This window comes from Pan troglodytes, chromosome 3 (assembly GCF_028858775.2).
Source record: "Pan troglodytes isolate AG18354 chromosome 3, NHGRI_mPanTro3-v2.0_pri, whole genome shotgun sequence".
NCBI lineage: Eukaryota > Metazoa > Chordata > Mammalia > Primates > Hominidae > Pan > Pan troglodytes.
In genome coordinates this window covers 66133621-66146355 of record NC_072401.2, presented here as the reverse complement: position 1 = coordinate 66146355, position 12735 = coordinate 66133621, and positions in this window count along the sequence as shown.

Genomic DNA, 12735 nt, shown 5'->3' with positions numbered 1-12735 from the left:
ATACTGTCACAGAAAAAAAAAAAAGGAAGAAGTAACAACTTCCTATAATATTAATTTCCCCTGGCAAATCCAAATTCCTGAATAGGTATGCACACACAACACTCAGAAGATATATATAGGTGAATGTAGGATTAAAAATCCCAAACTTCAAAGCAGCATTTATACCCTTGGGGAAATTTACCGCAAATAAAAAAAAAACAGTTCATAGTGATATGTAAGCTTTTAGTTGGCTCTTGAGGTACCTTGAGGGATTTCTAAGTTATAAATATATAGGTTTAGTTAACAGCAAGCTAATTATGTCATGAATCCATGTTTTATTTAATTTTATTTCCTGTAGAATAATGTTATAGAACATGCATATAAGAAGTACAAATTACTTAGCCTCTTTAAAATTTGTTACACCTTTTTCTATGCAGTGCTACTTAATTGAATTAGGCATTTAAATGTTACTTGATTTGAAATTCTGACATGCAGCATGTTACTTTGTCTTAGTATGTATTTTCATTGGTGTATTCTTTATAATACAAAGTTATATGCAGCAGAGATTTAATTTACTAAATGATGCACACTGAATGTTTAAGAAATTGACTTTGAGAATGTTAGTGGTTGTTTATACAAGTTTTTAAATTATTAGTTTGCAGAAAAATTGGTTACTTACTTAATTTGTCATGAAACAAATGAGTGTAGAGACTTTACAGCACATATTTCTTTTTTTCTTCATTTGCTTATTTTTAATTTAGTAAATTTTTGCATATAACCTACCCCATGCTATATAAAAATATATTCAACCATTTATAAGTTGTGATAAATATTACAACTAACTATGCATTTTCATGAGTAGAAATACCATGGTAACAAGAAATGAAGTTTTTCCTTTACCTTATCTTCAAGCCAATATGATATGGTCCAGAGTTTACTCTAAAGAAAAGAAAATAGAAGTAATATAAATTTAGTTTCATAAATGTTTATTAGGCATATATTATGTTCAAAACACTAACATATTAATGTATACATATATAAATATATATGTACATAATATGTATATGTATGTGTTTATCTATATGTATACACATAAAAGTATGCAACTATATATATGCGTCTCTCTTTATTTCTTAAAATGAATACAAACCTTATGGAACTGGGCTCTGTATTAAAACAAGCATGGAATAGAATTTGAAAATGTTCATAGGAGAGGTAAACATTTAGAACCATTATTAATCATAACTGGGTTATTATTTTAAAAATCACATGTGGTCAGGGTGATAAAGACATGGTGATACAAATTAATGTTAACATGGCTTTTCAATAACAGAGATAATTTGAATAAGTAGATATGTGGTAAAGACCACTCTAGGTTTAGCAAAACAAAACAAAACAAAACAAAACAAAACAAAACAAAACCCACTGAGTTTGGTTAGTGGTCAATGTGCATGCAAGAAGGTCTTAGGGTGCAAAATTAGAGTGTGTTGAGTGGCCACTTGTGTTTTTCTATTAGACATGAAAGTCATTGATTCCAGTTTGGCAATCAGGAGAATATCATGATCAAGTTATCCTTTAGGACTACTTAGCTAACTGAAGTGTATGTCATTAATAATATAACTATAATAATGAAACAATTATAATATTGTTTAATAGATAACATTAATAAGTAATAATATAGAGGGTAAGATTTTGGGAATCTAAAACATTGGTATATAAGAAATTTTCTATAACAAATTTTCTACAACAAATTATTTTAAACACAAGTCTACAATTCTTCCATTGGTGAAAACAAATGATAAGTCAGCTGTTAGTAAAAAATATGCATCCAAATATTTCTGAGTGTTTTTTGTTTGTTTTCAATTTAGCAAGTTCAGATTTTAACTAAGTTCAATATTCTTAGCCTCTTTTTCTTATCAAGGCATGGAATGTGGTGCCAAGATCAGGATTTGGTGGGTTTCTGATTATGTCTGTATTTGTACATATCAACATGTTCTGATCATATACCTGTCTGTCAGGTCTCTACCCATGAGGTTAGTAATATTTCCATAAATTGTCCCTGTCCGTGTCTTTGCAATTCATTTGGTTCTAATAATATATTTTGTAAATCTTCCAAGTGACTCTAGGGCCAGGAAGTGCCGTTGTTTCAATATTGTGTAAATAGTGCCCTATGGATTTTTCTTCCCTAGACTTTTCTCTCAATCTTCCTTCCATACCACTAAAATGCTTTCCAAGAATATGAACAAAAAATAGAGATCAGGGCTCCTCTAATATTAGATCACCAAAATAAAAACAGTAACAGTAATATTATGAATAATACAAATGGCTATTTGTTGTTCATTTGTTGTTGTTCATTCTTTGCTGCTAAACCTGGAGACTTAGAGTAAAACAATGTCTTTTTTTTTTTTTTTTAATTATACTTTAAGTTTTAGGGTACATGTGCACATTGTGCAGGTTAGTTACATATGTATACATGTGCCATGCTGGTGCGCTGCACCCACTAACTCGTCATCTAGCATTAGGTATATCTCCCAATGCTATCCCTCCCCCCTCCCCCCTCCCCACCACAGTCCCCAGAGTATGATATTCCCCTTCCTGTGTCCATGTGATCTCATTGTTCAATTCCCACCTATGAGTGAGAATATGCGGTGTTTTGTTTTTTGTTCTTGCGATAGTTTACTGAGAATGATGGTTTCCAATTTCATCCATGTCCCTACAAAGGATATGAACTCATCATTTTTTATGGCTGCATAGTATTCCATGGTGTATATGTGCCACATTTTCTTAATCCAGTCTATCATTGTTGGACATTTGGGTTGGTTCCAAGTCTTTGCTATTGTGAATAATGCCGCAATAAACAATGTCTTTAGGGAAATTTCAAAAATAAAATATTTCAAAATAAAAATGACTAAATACGTTTTTAGATAGATATTATTTTCCTGTTTCCTCCTATGACTTTGGAAACACTTTTACAGAAATTTGTTTTTTGCTAACAAGTAGGGAGTAAGATCTTGGGAAAAGAAATACAGCAAAAACAGTCCAAGGACACATTTCAGCCCTTTCTTAATGTGCATGTTAGACGAAAAGAGCAAAATGAAATATCTATGTTTATTTCTAATTTATCACAACTCACATAATTAAAGATAACATTTTTGTTTGAGGACAAAATCTTATTAAAACTACGAAATAGTAAAGTTTTAGTATATATCCTCTAGACATACCGCATGAAAAACTGTAACTGCTAGGTAACTGATTGGAATGTTTCTGGTTTTCAATTTGCCTATCTTCTTTTTCAATTAGTAAAATCAAATTTTGCTATTGACATTTCCACCAGGAATATGAATGTTATTAGCTGAGGTGGCTACTGTGAAATAATGGGAATGCAGCTTTTGTAATGTTCATTCTTTGAAACATTTTTTTCTATTTAAAATATACTATGTTGAAATATTGAGCTATAATTTAAAATAAATAAATCACATGAAATATTTTAATTTTATTTCCAGGTAAATGTAATGATAGAAATTCACCTGTATAAATACCTATACATTTAAGATATAGATCATTTTTATCATCCTAAAAAGTTTCTTCATGTCAATCCTACCCTCCATGATGGAATCCAGGGAACCATCAATTTGCCTTTTGTAACTAAAGAATAGGTATTTTTTTATATGTTTACACCAGTGCTATATTTGTGTATCATTTGTGTCTGGTTTCCTTTGCAAAGCATGATGTTTTTGATATTTATCCAATTTGTTATATGTTCAAGTAGATGGTTTTATTTAATAAAAAGTAGTGTTTGATCATACAACTATACCACAATTTGTTATCCTATTCATATCTTAATGGTTATACATGTTGCTTCAAGATATAAGGTTTATTAATAAACCTGTTATATGCATTTATATACAACGTTTATATGGACTTACATTTACATTTATCTTACACAAATTCTAAAAAGTGCAGTTTCTAAAATACACTATAGATATATATGCTTAACTTCATAAGGAACTGCCAAAATCTTTTCCAAAATGGTGGTAATGTTTTACAGTTCCATTTACAATGTATGAGTACTCCAGATGAGCTGTACCCGGTTAACAGTGAAAGCTTTCAGTCTTACTCGTTTCAGCCATTCTAGTGTATGTGCAATACCACTAATTGCAGTTTTATTTTCAATTTTACTAAGGTGAATTATATAAAAATAATGTGTTTATTGTATATTTGTGTATTTTTGTAAATGTTCCTTTTTTGCTAATACATTTTTTATTAGAAGACTACAATTATTACATAATCTAAAATCATTTTTCACATATATGCATTCTGAACATATTTGTTTAAACTGTGGGTTGTCTTTTCATTTTTTGAATAGGGTTTTCAAAGAGCAGGAGTTCCTTAATTTTGATGAAGTCCAATTTATCATTATTTTCTTTTATTATCCATGCTTAGTTTGTTCAATTAAGGATATATTTGTCTACCCAATATCATAAAAATATTTTCCTATAATTTCAAAAGATTTATAGTTTTAACTTTTTGTACTATGAGATCCATTTTGAATTAATTTTTGTGTATGGTGTGAGATAAGGATTAAGTTTATTTTTTCCTAAATGGACACACAGGCTTTTTGATACTATGTATTTTAAAAAATAAACTGCATAATGAATTGCACTAGGGTATCTATCAAAATATTTTCCATAATGTATACATTCCTTACTTTGTTCCTTAGACAAATAACATATCCTGGCATGATTACACTTTTCTTTAACTTTTACTTTGAGTTCAGGGGTACGGGTTTGTTACATAGGTAAATGTTTTTCATGGGGGTTTGTTGTACAGATTATTTCATCACTCAGGTATTAGACCTAGTGTACCTTAGTTATTTTTGCTGATTCTCTTCCTCCTCCCACTTTCCACACTCTGATAGGCCCCAGTGTGTGTTGTTCCCCTCTATGTGTCCATGTGTTCTCAATATTTAGCTCCTACTTATAAGTGAGAATATGTGGTATTTGGTTTTCTCATCCTGCATTAGTTTGCTAAGGATAATGGTCTCCAGCTCTATTCATGCCCCTGCAAAGGACATGATATCATTCTTTTTTAAGGCTGCATAGAACTCCATGGTTATGTACCACATTTTCTTTACCTAGTCTATCATTGATGGGCATTTAGGTTGATTCCATGGATTTGTTATTGTGAATAGTGCTGCAATGAACATATCCATGGATGTGTCTTTATAGTAGAATGATTTATATTTTGGGGGGTGTATACCCAATGATGGGATTGCTGGGCCGAATGGTATTTCTGTCTTTAGGTCTTTGAGGAATTGCCACACTGTCTTCCACAATGGTTGAGCTAATTTACACTCTAACCAACAGTGTAGAAGTATTCCTTTTTCTGCACAACCTTGCATTGTTATTTTTTGACTTTTTATTAATAGCCATTCTGACTGGTTTGATATAGTGTGTCATTGTGGTTTTGATTTGCATTTCTCTAATGATTGGTGATATTGAGCTTTTTTCACATGATTATTTGCTGCATGTATGTCTTGAAAAGTGTCTGTTCATGTCCTTTGCACACTTTTTAAAGGGGCTATTTGTTTTTCTTGTAAATTTGTGTAAGTACCTTATAGATGCTGAATATTAGACCTTTGTCAGATGTATAGTGTGCATAAATTCTTTCACATTCTGTGGAAATTTTCTTTGCTCTGTTGATAGTTTCTTTTTCTGTGCAGAAATTCTTAAGTTTAATTAGATCCCATTGTCAATTTTTGGTTTTGTTGCAATTGTTTTTGGCATCTGTATGATAAAATCCATGCCTGTGCCTATGTCTTGAATGGTATTGCCTAAACTGTCTTCCAGGGTTTTTATAGATTTTAGTTTTCAACTTAAGTATTTGATCCATCTTGAGTTAATTTTTGTGTATAGCATAAGGAAGGAGTCCAGTTTTAATCTTCTGCATATGGCTAGCCAGTTATTTGAGCAACATGTATAAAATAGAGGATTCTTTCCCCATTGCTTGGTTTTGTCAGATTTGTGAAAGAACAGATAGTTGTAGGTGTTCAGCCTTATTTGTTGATTCTATATTCTGTTCCTTTGGTCTACACATTTGTTTTTATACCAGTACCATGCTGTGTTGGTTACTGTAGCCCTGTAGTATAGATTGAACCTGGGTAGCATAATGCCTCCATCTTTGTTCGTTTTGCTTAGGATTACCTTGAACTATTCAGGCTCTATTTTGGTTCCAAGTGAATTTTAAAATATTTTTTTCTAGTTTTATTAAGGATGTCAATGGTAGTTTAACAAGAATAGCATTGAATCTATAAATTGCTTTGGGCAGTACAGCCATTTTAACGATATTGATTCTTCCTATCAATGAGCATGGAAAGGTTTTCCATTTTTTTGTGTGTCATCTCTGATTTTTTTGAGCAGGGTTTTGTAGTTCTCCTTGTAGAGATCTTCCACCTCCCTGGTTAGCTGCATTCCTACATATTTTATTTTTTCTGTGGCAGTTGTGAAGGGGAGTACGTTCCTGATTTTGCTCTTGGCTTGACTGTTGTTAGTGTGTAAAAATGATAGTGATTTTTGCACACTGATTTCATATCCTGAGACTGCCGAAGTTGTTTATCAGCTAAAAAAAACTTTTGGGCTGAGATTATGGGGTTTTCTAGATGTAGAGTCACATTTTCTGAAATCAGGAATAGTTTGACTTCCTCTCTTCCTAGTTGGAGGCCCTTTATTTCTTTCTTGTTCCTGATTGCCTTGGTCAGGACTTACAATACTATGTTGAATAGGAGCAGTGAGAGAGGGCATCTTTGTATTGTGCCAGTTTTGAAGGGGAAATCTTCTAGCTTTTGCTCATTCATTATGATGTTGGCTGTGGGTTTGTCATACACAGAGCTTATTATTCTGAGGTATTTTTCTTAATTTCCAAACTCATTGAGAGTTTTTAACATAAAGGAATGTTGAGCTTTTTCAAAAGCCTTTTGTGCATTTATTGAGATTATGATTTTTTTTGTCTTCAGTTCTGTTTATGTGATTAATCACATGTATTGATTTGCATATGTTGAACAAACCTTGCAACCCAGAGATGAAGCCTACTTGATCGTGGGGGATAAGCTTTTTGATGTGTTGCTGGATTTCATTTGCCAACATTTTTTTATTGTATCACTGCAAGGTTCTGCTATCAGGATGATGCTGACCTCATAAAATGAGTTAGTGGGGCATTCCTCCTCCTCAATTTTTTTGATTAGTTTCAGTAGGAATGCTACCAGCTCTTATACATCTGGTAGAATTAAGCTGCTAATCTATCTGGTCCTGGACTTTTTAGGGTTTGTAGGCCATGTATTACTGCCTGAATTTCAGAGCTTGTTATTAGTTTGTTTAGCAAATAAATTTCTTCCTGATTTAATCTTAGGAGGGAGTATATGTCTATGAATTTTTCCATTTATTCTAGATTTTCTGGATTATGTATATAGACGTGTTTATGCTATTCTCTGATGGTTGTTTGTATTTTTGTGGGGTCAGTAGTAACATCTTCCTTTTCATATCTGATTGTGTTTATTTGAATCTTTTCTTCTGTGTTAGTCTAGCTAGTGATCTATTTTATTACTTTTTTTTCAAAAAACAGGCTCGAATTCTTAGATCTTTTCACTTGTCTTTCATGTCTTCATATCCCTCAGTTCAGCTGTGATTTTGGTTATTTCTTGTTTTTGCTAGATTTCGCATTTGTTTGCTCTTGCTTCTCTAGCTTTTTTAGTTGTGACGATACATTGTAAACTTGAGATCTTTCTTTTTCATGGGAGCATTTCGTGCAATAGATTTCCCTCTTAATACTGCCTTAGTAACACCGCATTAGCCTAGCTGTGTCTGAGAGAATCTGGTATGTCGTATCTTTGTTCTCATTACAAAGAATTTCTTTATTTCTACCTTAATTTCATTATTTATCCAAAAGTCACTCAAGACCAAGTTTATCAATTTTTTGTGATTGTATGATTTTGAGTGATTTCTTAGTCTTGATTTCTAATTTGATTGTACTTGGTACAATAAATTGTTATGATTTCAGGTTTTTTTTTTTTTGCACTTGCTGTGTAGTGTTTTACTTCCAATTATAATTTTAGAGTAAATACAATGTGTTAATGAGAAGAATGTATACTCTGTTGATTTGGGATGGAGAATTCTGTAGATATCTACCAGGTCCATTTGATCCAGTGCTGTGTTTGGGTCTTGATTAACTTTATTAATTTCTGTGTCAATGGTCTGTCTAATATTGTCAGTGGAGTGGTAAAGTCTTCCACTGTTTTTGTGTGGAAGTCTAAGTCTCCCTGAAGGTTTCTAAGAACTTGCTTTATGAATCTGGGTGGCCCTGTGTTGAGTGCATATATATTCAGGATAGTTAGATTTTCTGGTTGAATTGAACTCTTTACCATTATGTAATACTTTCCTTTTTCTTTTTTTGATATTTGTTGATTTAAAGTGTTTTGTCAGGTACTAGGATTGCAACGCCTGATTATTTTCTGTTTTCTATTTCTTGGCAATCTCCATCCCTTTATTTTGAACCCATTTGTGTCATCACATGTGAGATGGGTCTTTGAGGACAGCATATCAATGCATTTTGGTTCTTTATCCAACTTCCCACCCTGTGTCTTTTAATTGCGGCAATTAGCCCATTTACATTTAAGGTTAGTATTGATATGTGTGGATTTGATCCTGTCATCATTATGTTAGCCGGTTATTTTGCAGACTTGTTTATGTAGTTGCTTTAGAGTGTCACTGGTCTGTGTGCTTCAGTGTGCTTTTGTACTGATTGACAGTGGTTTTTCCTTTCCATAGTTAGTGCTTCCTTCAGGAGCTCTTGCAAGACAAGTCTGGTGGTAGCAAATTCCCTCAGCATTTCTTGTCTGGAAAAAGTCCTATTTCTTCTTTATTTATGAAGCTTAGTTTGGCCAGATATGAAATTCTGGGTTGGATTTTCTTCTCTTTAAGAAGGTTGAGTATCGGCCCCCAATCTCTTCTGGCTTACAAGGTTTTAGCTGAGAGGTCCACTGTTAGTTTTATGAGCTTCCCTTTGTAGATGACCTGACCTTTCTCTCAAGCTGTCTTTAACATTTTTGCTTTCATGTCAACCTTGGAGAATATGATGATTATATGTCTTGGGGATGATCTTCTTGTGAAGTATCTTACTAGGGTTCTCTGCATTTCCTGAATTTGAATGTTGGCCTCTCTAGCTAGGTTGGGGAAGCTCTCATGGATAATATCCTGCAATATGTTTTCAAAGTTATTTCCATTCTTCTCATCTCTTTCAGGGACACTAATCTGTCATAGATTCAGTCTCTTTACATAATCTCATAGTTCTTGGAGGTTTTGTTTATTTCTTTTCATTCTTTTTTTTCTATAAACCTGTCTGCCTATTTTATTTCAGAAACCCAGTTTTCAAGCTCTGAGATTCTTTACTCCGTTTGATCTATTCTGCTGTTAATACTGGTGATTGGATTATACAATTATTGTACTGTGTTTTTCAGCTGTATCAGATTGGTTAGGTTTTTCTCTATACTGGCTATTTTGTCTGTCAGCTCCCACATTGTTTCATCATGATTTTTAGCTTCCTTGTATTGGATTTCCATGTATTCCTGTAGCTCAATTATCTTCATTTCTATCCGTATTTTGAATTATATTTCTGTCATTTCAGTCATCTCAGCTTCAGCCTGGTTCTGAACCCTTACTGCAGAGGTGATGCGATCATTTGGAGGAAAGGAGGTACTCTGGCTTTTTGAGTTTTCAACGTTCTTGCATTGATTCTCATCTTTGTGGGCTTATCTAACTTCGGTGTTTGAGGTTGTTGACCTTTGAATGTTTTTTTTTTTTCTTTTATCCTATTTGATTACCTTGAGGGTTTGACTGTAGTATATGGTGAATTCAGCCAGCTAGCTTTGTTTCTATATTTTAATGGGCAAATTCTCAGTTTCCAAGTCCTGAACTGTGTGCTTTAATTCTAGAGGACTTGTATGGACTCTGACTTTGTTCTTTGAATCTTCGAGGTTTGGAGTCCACTGTGCTGGGGGGCCAAGGTATGGCAGTTGTAGCAGTTGTTGCATCTAGTGGATGCAAGAGTGCCTGCCTCCCTGTAGGCCTTAACCACAGTAGTGGAGGCAACAGAGCTAACGTAATCAGGGTGGCCCCTGCTGGACACTGTGTGCGCAGTTGTACTGGAAGTGGTGTTGACTTGGGGTGGGGTGCTGGCCTGCACAGATCTTGCTGCCTTCTCTGTGCCCTGCAAGCAGGACTGCTTACTCAGGGTGGAGGAAGATCTGCCTTTCTCTATGCAGTGTTAGTACAAGGGTGGGGTGCTGGCAGGGGCAGGGCTTGCTGGCTCTGTGCCCACCAAGACTCCATCTGCAATGAATCAGTGGGAAGAAGGGGACAGGCTCCACTCTCGCATGTTGACATGGCAAGTAAAGCAAAACCTGCCCATGCAGACACACACTAACAAAGTGATGTGGGGAGTTGCCATGGGCTAGATATAAACTGCAGTATGGGGAGTGAGCATGTGGGCTGGTACATGAAAGTAGTAACTACCTCACTGGAGCTCTCCACCAGTCCAGCATGGCCTATCAGCCCAGAATCTATGATGTGGGCCCCCAGGGCACCCGAGACTCCCCTGTAAGCAGGAGTGGCCAGGCTGAGACCCTGGGAAAGACCAGCAGACCAAGGGATGCTCAGATCAGACTAGCCCCATCTGATGTGCAAGGCCACCCTGCAGAGATTAGGTCAGGTATTTCCTCTAGAGATAAAGTCTCTTGTGGGAGCAAGTCAAGCCTAGGGGGGATGATTTCCCTGGCCATGCTCCATTATAGACGCTCCTGCACTGAACACTCTGGGATCCACATCAGTTGGCTTGCTGCCCCACCATTTTTCTGAGCAGCTCTCTCTGCCACTTCAAGTGTCCATGGTGGTCAAGAGGTCCCCTCCTGCTGGGGTTCCAGAGGCCTGTAGTGAAAGCAGGTTGCTCCTCGCCACTTCAACTCACCCATCCCCCCAGAACTGTTGGAGTTCAAAAATGAATCCTCATGCACAGTAGCCCATGCAAGGTTTCCAGCTTTCTCCTCCTTCAGCCCAGTTTCTGTATCTTCCTTCTACCCACTCTCGGTGCCTTCCCTCTGAAGATCTTATGAAAGCACGCCTGTCATCTCAGTCCCTCCATGGGAGCTGTTCCACTGGTCTGCATCTAGATGGCCATCTTGTCCTCTCCTTCCAATTACAGTCTTTTTAGAGAGTGTTGAAATATTAAGTATATGTGGCCCAACTTTGTATTTTTAGATATTATCTTGTATATTATAGAGCCATAAAAATTTTAGAATTAGCTGTTTAGTGACTACAAAAATACTAGTGGGATTATTTTGAATTTCTAAGTTGAGTTGGGGAGAATTGAAATCTTAACAGTGTTGAGTCTTCCCATTGAAGGACATGACGTATCTTCCCATTTTATTTCCTTCATTCTTTCTTATTTCTCTCCACAGTGCTTTATAAGTTTACCATTGTTAAATATTCCATTACCATGATCCTGAGTAGTTCCTGTTTGTTTATTTGTTCTCTTACATGTTATTTTTTTAAAAAAATATTTTCCAGTTTTTGTTGCTTGTATATAGAAATAATATAGACTACTGACTATGAACCCTGCAAAGCTGAAAAATTTGTTAATGGATATCGAACCCTACAAAGCTGCTAAATTCAATTATTAGTTGCAGTAGCTATTCTGGATCCCTTAGGATTTTCCATGTATGTAAACATGTCCTCTATTAATATGAAGAGTTTTGATTTCCTCTTCTAATGAACAAGTTTTTACTTTCTTATTCCCATTTACCCATGTCCCCAACCCAGCAACTGTTGTTTCCACTATGAGTTAAATAGAGATGATAAAAGTGGTCATCTTTGTGATTTTCTATGCTGAACATTATACAATTCAATATCTAAATACTAAGTACTCTATTAACTGTAGGCTTTTTTTTTTTTGGAAAATGGCTTAAAGAGATTAAAAGTATTACCTACAATTAATGGTGTGTAAAAAAATTTTATCATTTAAGGGCTTTGATTTATTTAAATGCTTTCTGCATCCATTAAGATAATGACATGATTTTCTTGTTGATAGTTAATATAATGAATTATATTGATTTATTTATATTTAAATGAACTTTATTCATTTATTTATTTATTGTAGAGATAGAATCTTCCTCTGTCGCCCTGGCTGGAGTGTAGTGGTACTGTCATAGTTCACTGTAAACTCAAATTCCTATGTTTAAGCAATCCTCCTGCCTCAACCTTCTGAGTAGCTGGGACCACAGGCATGCACCATCGTACCCAGCTAATTTTTCTAGTTTTAGAAAAACTAGAAAATGTAGAGATGGGGGTCTGACTATGTTGCCTAGGCAGGTTTTAAACTCCTGGGCTCATGTAATCCTCTTCCTTTGTCTTCCCAAAATGCTGAGATTACAGGAGTGAATCATTGTGCCCAGCCGACTTTATTTATTAAACAGTATTACAGTAAACAAAAAAAAATTGAGCAGAAGGTGCAGTGATTTTTGACATATCCTTCTCTCCCTAGACACGTGCAGTCCTGCCCACTATCAACATCCCACATTGGACATTTATTACAATTGATAAACCTACATTAATATATCATTGTTATGTGAAGTCCATAATTCCCAGTAGAGTTCATTCTTGAAGGCGTACATTTTATGGGGTTTGACAAGTGTATAATGACATGTGTTCACCA